The 10,663-nt window shown below is 50.2% G+C and overlaps 1 long non-coding RNA gene across 1 annotated transcript; it reads right to left on the reverse strand.

Annotated features, from left to right (window-relative positions):
* Window positions 1-790: 790 nt before the first annotated feature.
* On the reverse strand, window positions 791-4,107 carry LOC132652995 (uncharacterized). The gene is made up of 3 exons (XR_009590594.1): window positions 3,843-4,107; window positions 2,293-2,384; window positions 791-2,144 (listed from the first exon to the last, which is right to left on the reverse strand). It is a non-coding gene; the product is annotated as an uncharacterized LOC132652995 (long non-coding RNA).
* Window positions 4,108-10,663: the final 6,556 nt, after the last annotated feature.

Genomic DNA, 10,663 nt, shown 5'->3' on the forward strand with positions numbered 1-10,663 from the left:
TTCGGCAAAACTGCAGAATCCAGAGGTGGAAAGCCAGAGACGAGGGTCCGCCCCCCAACTTCCAGTGGTGGAAACGCGACCCTTCGCCGTGGGCGGGGCTCCCACCGGAAACCTGTCAGCCCGGGACGGAGTGGCGTGGGGTGGGCTTGACCTGGTGTCTACGCTCTCAGATAGCCGGGACCCATGCCCGGCAGTAAGGGGCTCTCTGGTCCATCAGCTGCCGTTGTTACTAAGTAGGAACCTTCCAGAGTCTAGAACCGCAGAGCCGTGCGGCTGTCCCTGCTGAGTTCGTGCAGAAAGCCGGAGTGTTTCCAGGCCAGGATACTGGGCATTTAAAAATAAGAATGCCTCCTGTCAGGCCTGCCTCGCGCTGCCCTCGCCCTTAATTCGTATTTCATTTTACCCACACCATCCTGCGGAATGAATTTTACGACAAAGGTTCTCACCCACACTGCCTGTGTCGGTAATCTTAGTTTTAACATTTCTCAGCAGTGTCTCACGGCTTAAATTACTCTGCCATGATTTCTGTGTCCGTAAAATGGGATTATAGTACCTGCTTTGTGTTGTTAAATTAACATTTAAAACGTGCAAAACAGTCCCTAGTACATAGTAACCATCAGTGACTACTTAAATTGTTTACAAATGAAACAGACGCTTACATATGAAGTAACTTGTCTAAGAATGGACAGAAACTAGAGGAACAGGTTGGAAAGCGTCTTTGCCTAACCCTAGAGGGTTCTTAATCACTGTACTCACCCACCCTGTTTCTTCCTGCGTGTGTAGGCAGCAGTGAGGAACATAATTGCCTTTATTAGTAGCATGCGTATTGACTCGGTAGCACTCTATCACAAATGACTGCTCTCCAGACATTTTAATGACACCAGTGCAATTGGTGAGAGTCCTGTCTGAACCGGACCAGGGGCCAGGTTTCTGTAAGAAGTGGGAATGGATGGCTCCAGAGTGAAACGCTGGCAAATCCCAGGGATGAAATGGGCTTCTGGACGTATTAGATTTGCCATTTCATGACGTACTCAAGTGGAGAGAGTTGTAATTTGGCGTGCTGAGGGTTGTTTCAGAGAAAAGATCTCCAAAGGATGTCTAAGTAGAGATAAATATAACTGCCTGCCCAGCCCAGAGCAGACTTGCTAAGAAGCAGTGGCATTTCATGGGAATGGCATGTGACAGGAATAGTGCCATGATAATTCAAAGTCCTTGGGAGATCAAGCGCAGAGCGGAGGGTGAGAATGGGCTGGAGGTTGGGGGCCTGTTATGAAAGAGCGTGTTCTGGGTGTACAAGTGAGTCATCAGAGTTCCTGAAGAGGGGAGAGAAGATGTCATCTTTACACATTAGATGCTGAGCTAAGAGGCCTGAAAAGAAGGTGTCAGGCAGTCTCTAAGACTGTCATCAATGATCCTGCATCTGTGTACCCACATCCTGGTTCAGTTCTCCCTCCTGGAGTAGGGGCGGAGCCTAAGGATTCCATTAAGACTACAGAACTGACGGTGTTAGAAGTGATGACATCAAGGCAGTTTGTCTTGGGTGCCTGCTCTTGTTCAGGGGTGCCTGCTTGGGGAAGGCAGCAGCTGTGTTATGGGCTGTGCTGTGGGTGGGTCTGTATGTATAGGAGCCGATGACTCTGATCAATGTCCAGATCTGAAATCTTCTCACAGTCATATGAGTGAACATGGAAGTGGACTGGCCCCCAGGCTGGGCTTGGGGTCATGGCAGCGTAGACTAACAGCTGACTGTGGCCATGTGGCAGGCCCAGAGTCAGCAGCACCTGGGTAAGCCACATGTAGGCTCCAGACTCAAAGAAACTGGGGCTTTAAGTTTTGCCTAGTTTCAAGGTAAAAATTTCACACAATAGAGCCTTCTGCTGAGATTAGATGTAGAGAGAATGCAGGAAGCTTAGGACCAGAGCAGAGGTGATGAAAATTGAATTAGGCAATGGCTGTGGGGGACATGACTGTGGGTACATTTGGAAAAAAGAATGGAAGACATTTGTCAACGAAATTAGATGGGGACAAAGGAGGAGACAGGAGAGAATAGCATCTGTGTTTAGGAGCATGAGGGATGGTGGCTGAAACGTTCCCAGCACACGGGTCACAGGAGATGAGTTATAAAAGGGGCTCCCTGAGATCTCCTGTAACAGGAAGAGAAATTGACAGTGAAATCTCAGGGATCGGCAGAGAGAAAACAGCCGCTGTGGGCCAGAGAAGAGAGAGTGAAGAAAAATAGAACAGACAGTAAGTGCTGGAGGGAATTCTCTTTCCCTGGGGAGACTGGCTTACCCAAGTGTGTGGTGTTTTCCTCCCACGTCATCAGATGGTGAATTCAGCATGTGTTCGTCAAGTGTCTTCTGTAACAGGCACTGTTTTGTGTACTGAGAACAGGAAAGTGGACACAAAAATCCTCATCCTTGCATTTACCACTTGGTCTCAGGCAGAAACAACAAGACCTTTTTAGTTTGTGGGTGCCACTCCAATGCTCTGCAACAGTTTTAATCTTTGAGGATTTTGGCATGCTGTCATCCCCATTTCTAGACCCCTTTCAAGGGTCTTGCCTTCTCTCCATCTCTGCCACTCACTACAGTGGCCTCGTGCTGGGCCATGAATCTAATTCTCCACGAATCTAATCCTTCAAGCAGCATTTGCTGTGTTTCCAGTTATCCTCTCCCTCCTGTTCTGACTCCATCAACACCGGGCACAGCAAACCAATTCTACATTTTGTGTTAACTCTCCAATGTTAATATTCTTTCTTCTGGTTCTATGAGTCAATGAGGCTAAGCAAGCGGTGCTGCAGTAACAAACAGTCCCCACATTTCAGTAGTCTAGACTGTAAGCTATTAAAAGGGTATTTATTTCTTGTTTCTACTACTTAGACAGTATGAGCCTTCTGAGGGCTCCACTGATAGCCCTTTAGACACCGGGTTATGGAAGAAGCCATGTGAGGGTTGTGATCATGACGAGGTCTGCTGCCCCAGCCTCTCAGTCCTCCTTCTTGACTTCATCTCCCTACCGTTAAGTCAGAGACAGCATCACCACATTGGTGTTCTTCAGCTGCCCTGTGATCACAAACTGCAGTAGCTCCAGCATGAGTTCAAGGCCAGCCTGGACAATTTAGTCTCAAGTGAAAAAGGCTGGGGCTATAGCTCAGTGGTACAGTGCTCGCCTAGCATGTCAAAGCTCAAGGTTGTATCCCTAGTACTGGTGTGTGCATGTGTCTCTCTCTGTGTGTGTTTGTTGTGTGTTCATTCTTCATTAAAAATATAAAAATTAAGGCCAACAAAATGGATCAGCAGACCAGCTTGCTGCACAAGCCTGATGATCTGAGCTCAACCTACCAAATCCATGGAAAAGTTTTTGAGAGAGAACTGTTAGGATCCAGGCTGATCCAAAGCTTTCCTGAGGTATGGAGAAAGAATGTAGAGCCTTGTCTAAAGCCAGGAGTATGCTTGGCAGAGCCAGCAAGATCCTGGGGTCAGAGCCTTAGGGGAGCTTTTTCCTGAGGCTCTGATGGAGAAGGAACATAGCTCCCTGTCTAAAGCCTGAGATATGCTTGGCAAGGCTGGTAATGGCCTGGGACCAGGGCCGTGGGAGAGCAGTGACTGTATCCTGAGAACTCAATCCTCCCATCCTAAGCGACAGTTATCAGTCCCAAGGCAGTGGTGTGTGCCCCCGTGACACACTTGAGATGTCCTGTGTTCCCTTAGCTTCCTGCTGACTCTGTCCCACCCCCCATCCCCCACCCCTGAAAACTGTATATGTACATAGCCCTCTTGTCCTTTTACTTTTTTCCAGTCAGGCTATTCCTATGTATTCCAGGCTGGCTTTGAACTCACCATCCTCCTCTCTCCTCCTGCCAAGCGCTGGGATCATCTGTACGAATTGCCATGGCCATCATGGTCCTAGAATGGCTTAGCTGGGTTGTTTATGGGGATGGTGGGCTGGGATAGGTGAGCCGGGCCCGCCGCCGTCGGCATGTCTTCCACAAGATGCAGCTGACGACCAGCAGTGTGGACAAGGAGTTCAGTGCCGGGACGATGACCACCGCAGCCTGCAGGCTGCCCTTGTCTGGACAGAGGGAGGCGACCTCAGGTGAATTGCTCTCCCAAGGCAGGCTGTGTCTCTGACCTTTGCAGCCAGGGCCCACGTGACATTAGGCTCCCGTTCGTGGAGGAGGGACGGTCCAGGGCAACAGAGATTGTGGGACCTTGTGCTGTGCTTCAGGCCCAGGGCAAACAGCTCCAGGCTCTCCTAGCGTTCCTCTGTCCTGTCTGCTGCAGTGCGTGGCTGGCAAACCCCACCCTCTACCCTGAACTTTCCAGGGCAGGGGCTTCCCCTCCTCACCATGTAATCTGGACATTTCGGTGCTCTTATCCCTCTCTCTCTCTGTGTCTGTCTCTCTGTTGGTGTGCCCCCTTGGCCCCTCTCTCTCCTTCCCTCCCTCTCTTTCTCCATCCAATGAATATCTTTCATACCAGATCTGTCATACGTACGGCATATTTAAAAATACACCCCAACACCTTGGGTGAGTGTTTGGCGCCTAGCAGGTGCCTGGCAGAGTTTGTGGACTGAAACAGGGGCACACGGCAGCCACACCCCGTGCTTTCCATGCCTTGTCTTTCTTTACCCAGAAAGCCACCTCCGGTAGCACTAGCCACCAGCTGGGGAAGCGGCGGGACAGAAGAGGGACCTCGGCCTAGATCAGCAGGCTTCCATGCCTTCATGGTGTCTGCATGCTTTCTCCCAAGCGTGTTCTGAACACTGCCCATGAGTGAGCCAGGCACATGGCCCAGGTCAGTAAGAATGCCCTGGCTCCCAAGAGCCACTCAGAACACTCTGCCGTCAACAGGCGTTAGTATGCAGATCCATGGCAACCCAACAAGAGCAAACATTAAAAAATTATGAAAAAATTCTGAGGCATGGCATATGCATGCCGTGGCGTGAGTGTGTGTGTGTGAGGGTGTGAATGTGTGTGTGTGAGTGTGTGTGTGTGTGTGTGTGTGAGTGTGTGTGTGTAAGTGTGTGTGTGTGTGTGTGTGTGTGTGTGTGTGAGTGTGTGTGTGTGTGTGTGTGTGTGTGTGTGTGTGTGTGTGTGTGAGTGTGTGAGTGTGTGAGTGTGTGTGTGTGAGTATATGTGTGAGTGTGTGTGTGTGAGTGTGAGTGTGTGTGTGAGTGAGTGTGTGAGTGTGAGTGTGTGAGTGTGTGCGCATGTCAAAGGATAACGTCTAGGAGCTTGTTCCCCCACCTCTGGGTCCCTGGGATTGAACTCTGGCCATCGTACTTGTCAGAAAATGCTTTTACCTGCTGAGATCTCCCTTGGGCCCGAAGGGTAGATGGGAAAACTGGGGCTGGTGAGGTGAAGTATCTTACTTAAGGTCACCCAGCTGGCAAGCAGCAAGGTAGGTTCAAACACAGCCTGGCTCTACCTTTTCCAATTCTGCTCTGCCTTGGATTACTCCACAGAACAGCCAGAGGAAGTCCTGGAGAAGGGAACTAACAGAGCCACAAAAGCTTCTCTCATGGAAGGAAAGGAGGTCAAGCAGGTCTGGGGCTCGGAAGACAGGGCTAGGACTTGTGGACACAGTACATACTTAGTAACTTTTATCTATCTATCTATCTATCTATCTATCTATCTATCTATCTATCTTACTATCTATCTATTTATCTATCTATCTATCCATCTTTTCTCTTTTTTTTTTTTTAAAGTTGTTTTTTGATACAGCGTTTTTCTGTAGCTCTAGCTGTCCTGGAACTCACGCTGTAGACCAGGCTGGCCTCAACTTGGGAGAGATCCACCTGCTTCTGCCTCCCAGGTGCTGGGATTAAAAGTGTGCACCACCACCTCCAGACCTAACTTTTATTCAGTAATGGGACTAAGTTGTCAGCTCCCTGTCATCACAGATGTTTACCCAAGGATGCTGGGGTGTGGGAGACTGAGATCACAAGTATCTTGTGGGCTCTGTGGGGCCAGGGACATGTGGGTCCTGGGACATGTAGGCGTGCCCACAGCAGCTGTCAAGTACTGTTACGCCTGTGAAATGGGATCGAAGATGAGCAATCCAACTCTAAATCAGTCCCAGCATTCCCAGGAGAAATCCCTGGCTCCCTACTTCCTTCATCTCTCATTCTACCCCGTGCTTCAGGCTCCCAAGTGTTGCTGCCTTCTCTCAGGCCTCCTTGCCTCTAGCTTTGCTGCACCCTGAACAGTAGGCACATCCTCTCTCTGTTTAAAGCCCTGCCATGGCTCCCTGTTGCTCCCAGGATGGTTCACAGCATGGCACAATCTATCCCTGCTCTCTTCCCAGCTCCTTTGTACTCTGTGCTGAGTAGGTTTGTTGTCGACTGGATAGAACCTAGGGTCACCAGGGAGGCTAGAGCCTTGACAAGACTTGCTGGGATGAGATTAGCCTCTGGTTTTGTCTGTGAGAGATTGTCTTGATCGATAATTGATCTGGAGAGCCTTGCCTACTGTGAGTGATGTCATGCCTGGCCGACCTGGGCTGTTAAGAACCTAGCTAAGCCTGAGCCAGACACTGAGGGAGTGTGCAGCCTTCCTCCATAGTTTCTGCTTCAGCTCCTGCCCTGACATCCCTCAATGATGGCGTGTGACCTGGAAGTGTAAGCCAAATAGACCCTTTTCCTGAAGTTGTTTTTTTGTCATTGTTTTATCATAGCAGTAGAAAATCCTTAGCATAATCCTTCGCGTAAGGCCCCAATTCCAACTTCCTGTCTCTGAAGAGGCTGTTGCCTTCCGGATACACCGCGTAGCTCCTCCTCAGCCTCCAGGCCTTGGCTTCCAGGAGGCACCTCTTGTCTGAGTTGACCCCGCCTCTCCCAGCCCTCAGTGTACAGTGGACGGTGAGGGGTCTGGTCACTGTGCACGCTGACAGAACCCAGGACCCTGTCTGAGGTTGCACATCTCAGTGGTGGCACATGGTAGGTGTGAGGTAGGAGCCTGCAGCGTGAGTGACTGAAAGAGGGGGAGACCATTGTCGGCTGTCACAGGAGGGGAGGAAGAAGGCAGCTTCCTGGCCCAGCCCTTGCCCGTCCCACAGGCAATCTGGGGACTTGGCCAAAGTCAACACTACTCTGAAGTGATTTGGGGCTAAACAAACAGCCTTTCTTAGCTGACACCTCACCCAGCTTCCACCCCTGCTGGCCATCTGACTCTGGTCCAGGGCTGCTTCCGGTATCCCATTATCCCTTTTTGAACACTTGGTTCTGAGCAAGAGGTGACTGTGGGCTGTGAGGCACATAGCCTGGCTTCTCCCAGCTCTGCCGAGGCCTTGCCTCGTGCTCTGGAGGAGCTCCTCTCGCCTCTCTGGCCTCAGTTCCGTCATCTCTATCCAGGCAAGGATTCTCTCCACATGCTTCCCCAAGCAGACAGTGAACAGAGGCTACCCAGGGCCTTGTGTCTGGGACTGCCCTATCTTAGAATCAGGGCTCTTCTGTCGAGTTGCAAAATCTGAACTCAGTGGTTTTCTTCTGTAACAAGAGATAAAAATGGCACCTCCTGTTTTAGGCTTATTGTGCGAGTTGAATGAGGTAACAGCTAATAATTACCATGTTAAAAATGTCTCAAGGCCTGGTACGTGACTGGATTAAACCAATCACAAGATGTTCTGGGACTTTGAGAAGAAAGGAAACATGGATTTGAATTGGGCCTTACATTCTCGAGTGGGGGATGTACCTTAGGAACCACAGGGCCCATGGGTCCCCTTATGTAACTGTGAGGAGACTGGGATCCCCAGAGCAGGGAAGAGCTGCCGGCCCCAAATCACACTTAGTTCAACACTGTTTGCATCATCACCTCCTCTGTCCCATACCTGGTGGTAATCACTTGTCCCTTCCGGGAGAGAGAGCTGGCCAAGGTACCAAAGCCAGTGACACTTCTCCCTACCTAACTTGAGTCCAAAGACTGGCTTATGTCAAAGCCAACACTCTCCCCGTGTTGGGCCTTGGATTGACAGCAAAGCTAGAGGACCCCAGGGGCCAGGGAGTGGCAGGGGAAAGGGCTGGCATCTACTTACTGCACAGGTACCCAGCAGTGGAGAAATTGCAGGAGGACCCTATGCCCATCGGGGGAAGCTGGCACGTAGGCTGGATGAGGCAGGTAGTCAGGATCTTTGAGGGCATTTCATTCCTGAGAGGGGAGTGGACAGGAAGTGTTACACACTGGACCGACAAGCTTTAGCCTCCAGCTGCAGAGGACTCCCTGTTCAGAATAGGATGGGACAAGTAGATTCAGTCCAACACCATATTAAAGGGATGCCGTAGGAGGCCATTTAATAGGATGAGTGTACACCCACAATCTTTTATTAAGTGTGGGGGGGGAAGCCAGCCTGTGGACCAGGAAGTTGAGTATGTTTTGATTGATTTTGTGTGTGTGTGTGTGAGTGTCTGTGTAGGTCAGAGGACAACCTGTGAGAACCGGGTCTTTCCTCCTAACACATGGCTTCAGCGATCAAATGCAGGCCATCAGCGTTGACAGGAAGTGCCCTTGGCCTTTGATCTCTCTCACTGGCTTCTTGCCCCTTAATCAACGTCTCACCGATAAGCTGGCTAGACAATGAACTCCAGGGACCCACATGTCTCCGCTTCCCAGCTCTGTAGTTACTGATGGCGCCATCCCACCGGGGCTCTACACGGACACTGAGGACCAGAACTCGGGTCCTCACGGACCACTCTTCTAGATGAGCCATCTTCCCAGAACCCTGACTTCTGTAAAGCATAATCACTTGGGGAACGGACTAAACCACATGGGCGAAATGCTCTATCGGGTGTTTGGGCAGTGACTAATTCTTTGAACTAACGCTTTGCTTTGGACATCTTGACTGTATTTTCCATGATGCGTATGAGAAAAAACAAACAAACAAACAAAAAACAACAACAAAACAAAACATCTACTTGGGAAAGAAATGGGCAAACCTCTTGGACCACTGCTCCATTAGAAGGAAACTACTGCAGAATATACAGAAAAAGTATATTAAAGAAGCAGTGTAAAAAGAACGATGATGGCTTTGTAGAAGAAACGGCATTTTTGTTAACGTAAGTGCAAAAATGCCTGGAAGAACACACATGGGCTGTTAGCAGCTGATGCTCTCTAAAGGCAGGATGAAGGAAATTCTGTTCTTCTCTTTGTCTGATTTTCTTATTCTTTATTTTTTATTTTATATACATTGTTTATTTATTTATTTATTTATTTATTTATTTATTTATTTTTCCCGTATGTGTGTCTGTGTGAGGGGAGGGTGTCAGATCCCCTGGAACTGGAGTCACAGACAGTTGTGAGCTGCCATGTGGGTGCTGGGATTTAAACTCTAGAAGAGGCGCCAGTACTCTTAACCACCGAGCCATCACTCTAGCTCCTGATTTTTTTTAAAAAAGAATGTAAGTTATTTTATAATTTGTTTCAAATGCAGAAAAACCACTTAACTGAGTCTCTCTTACCAATTCTCCCTGGTTGTTCTCGAGCACAGTCTGGGATGACCAGTGAGGGGCCTCCTGGCAACCCAGTCTCCACGTAAACCTCTCCAGATCGGCGTTATATTTCTGGCCCTAAGATCTCTCCCAGCTTGGAGACATGGTGGTTACATGACCCCAGCTTCTGCCACATCAGCCAGCACCTGTTTTCTGGGGCCCTCTCTTGCCTGCCGCTGGCAGAAGTGAAAGATTGCTTTCCATCTTAGGACCCACAGCAGTGGGAGACCAGGAGGGTTTCGGGTCCAGAGCAATGGACGCTGCTGGCCTTGGATGATCCAGACACAACCAGGTTTCAAGGGAAGGAGTGGGGAGACTGGGTGTTCTAGGAATGGGAAGGGTGTTTGCCCAAGCAGAGGCGTGAAGGATGAGAGCACACGTGTCCATTGTGTTAGGAACCTTAGTGGCCTTCGTGGCGTAACTGCTAGTATGTGCACACTATCTTCCACATCTGGAGGGCCTGGGAACCGCTGGGCTGGGATGCGTAATCATCATCTCGCACTGGGCTGCTGGGCAGGAGGAGTAAGGGCTGAGGGTTGGTCTGCTCTGGCTGACAAGAGCCCTGGTATTTCTAGCCTGTCTGTGACAGCGGAGCGGCAGCTGCCACCATCTGCACAGCATCGCCTGTAACCCCGGTGTCACCTTTATCCCACATTTGCCACGGCGCCTGAAATCCCATTGTCAGCTGCCAGTCCTCTGGGAGACATCTCTATTATAAATAAGAGTGGGTTGGATACCTCTCGACTGTCCTGAGAGAATGCCCATTCATGCTCAGTCTCCACCCAGTGGACTTCCTAATTCTGTCACTCCCATGTCCTTCTTCATCTTTGGGGTGCTGCAGTCACAGACTCTGCCGGACAGTCCTCCAGCCTGCACCTCTTCCCATGAGGCCCCTCTTTCCTAAGCACCCCTTCCTGGCTTCATCCCTGCCCCTACCATGTTGAGCTCACCCCTGCAGTCCCTCTGATTGTCTGGGCCGGAGCCTTTTTAGCTGGCTTTTCTCCCTCCCCTGTGAGCCTCCTGGAAATTAGGACACAGGGACTCTAGTCTTAGCTTTGGCCCGTGCTGAGAACCTTGAGCTATACACTCATCCTCTCTGGGCTTCAGGTGGGGTTGGGGATGACTTAGGCTCCTTCAGGATTCAGACTCGGTCACACTGAGGCCCATTGTTTAGGAA

Source organism: Meriones unguiculatus, chromosome 3 (assembly GCF_030254825.1).
Source record: "Meriones unguiculatus strain TT.TT164.6M chromosome 3, Bangor_MerUng_6.1, whole genome shotgun sequence".
In the NCBI taxonomy this organism is placed as follows: Eukaryota; Metazoa; Chordata; class Mammalia; order Rodentia; family Muridae; genus Meriones; species Meriones unguiculatus.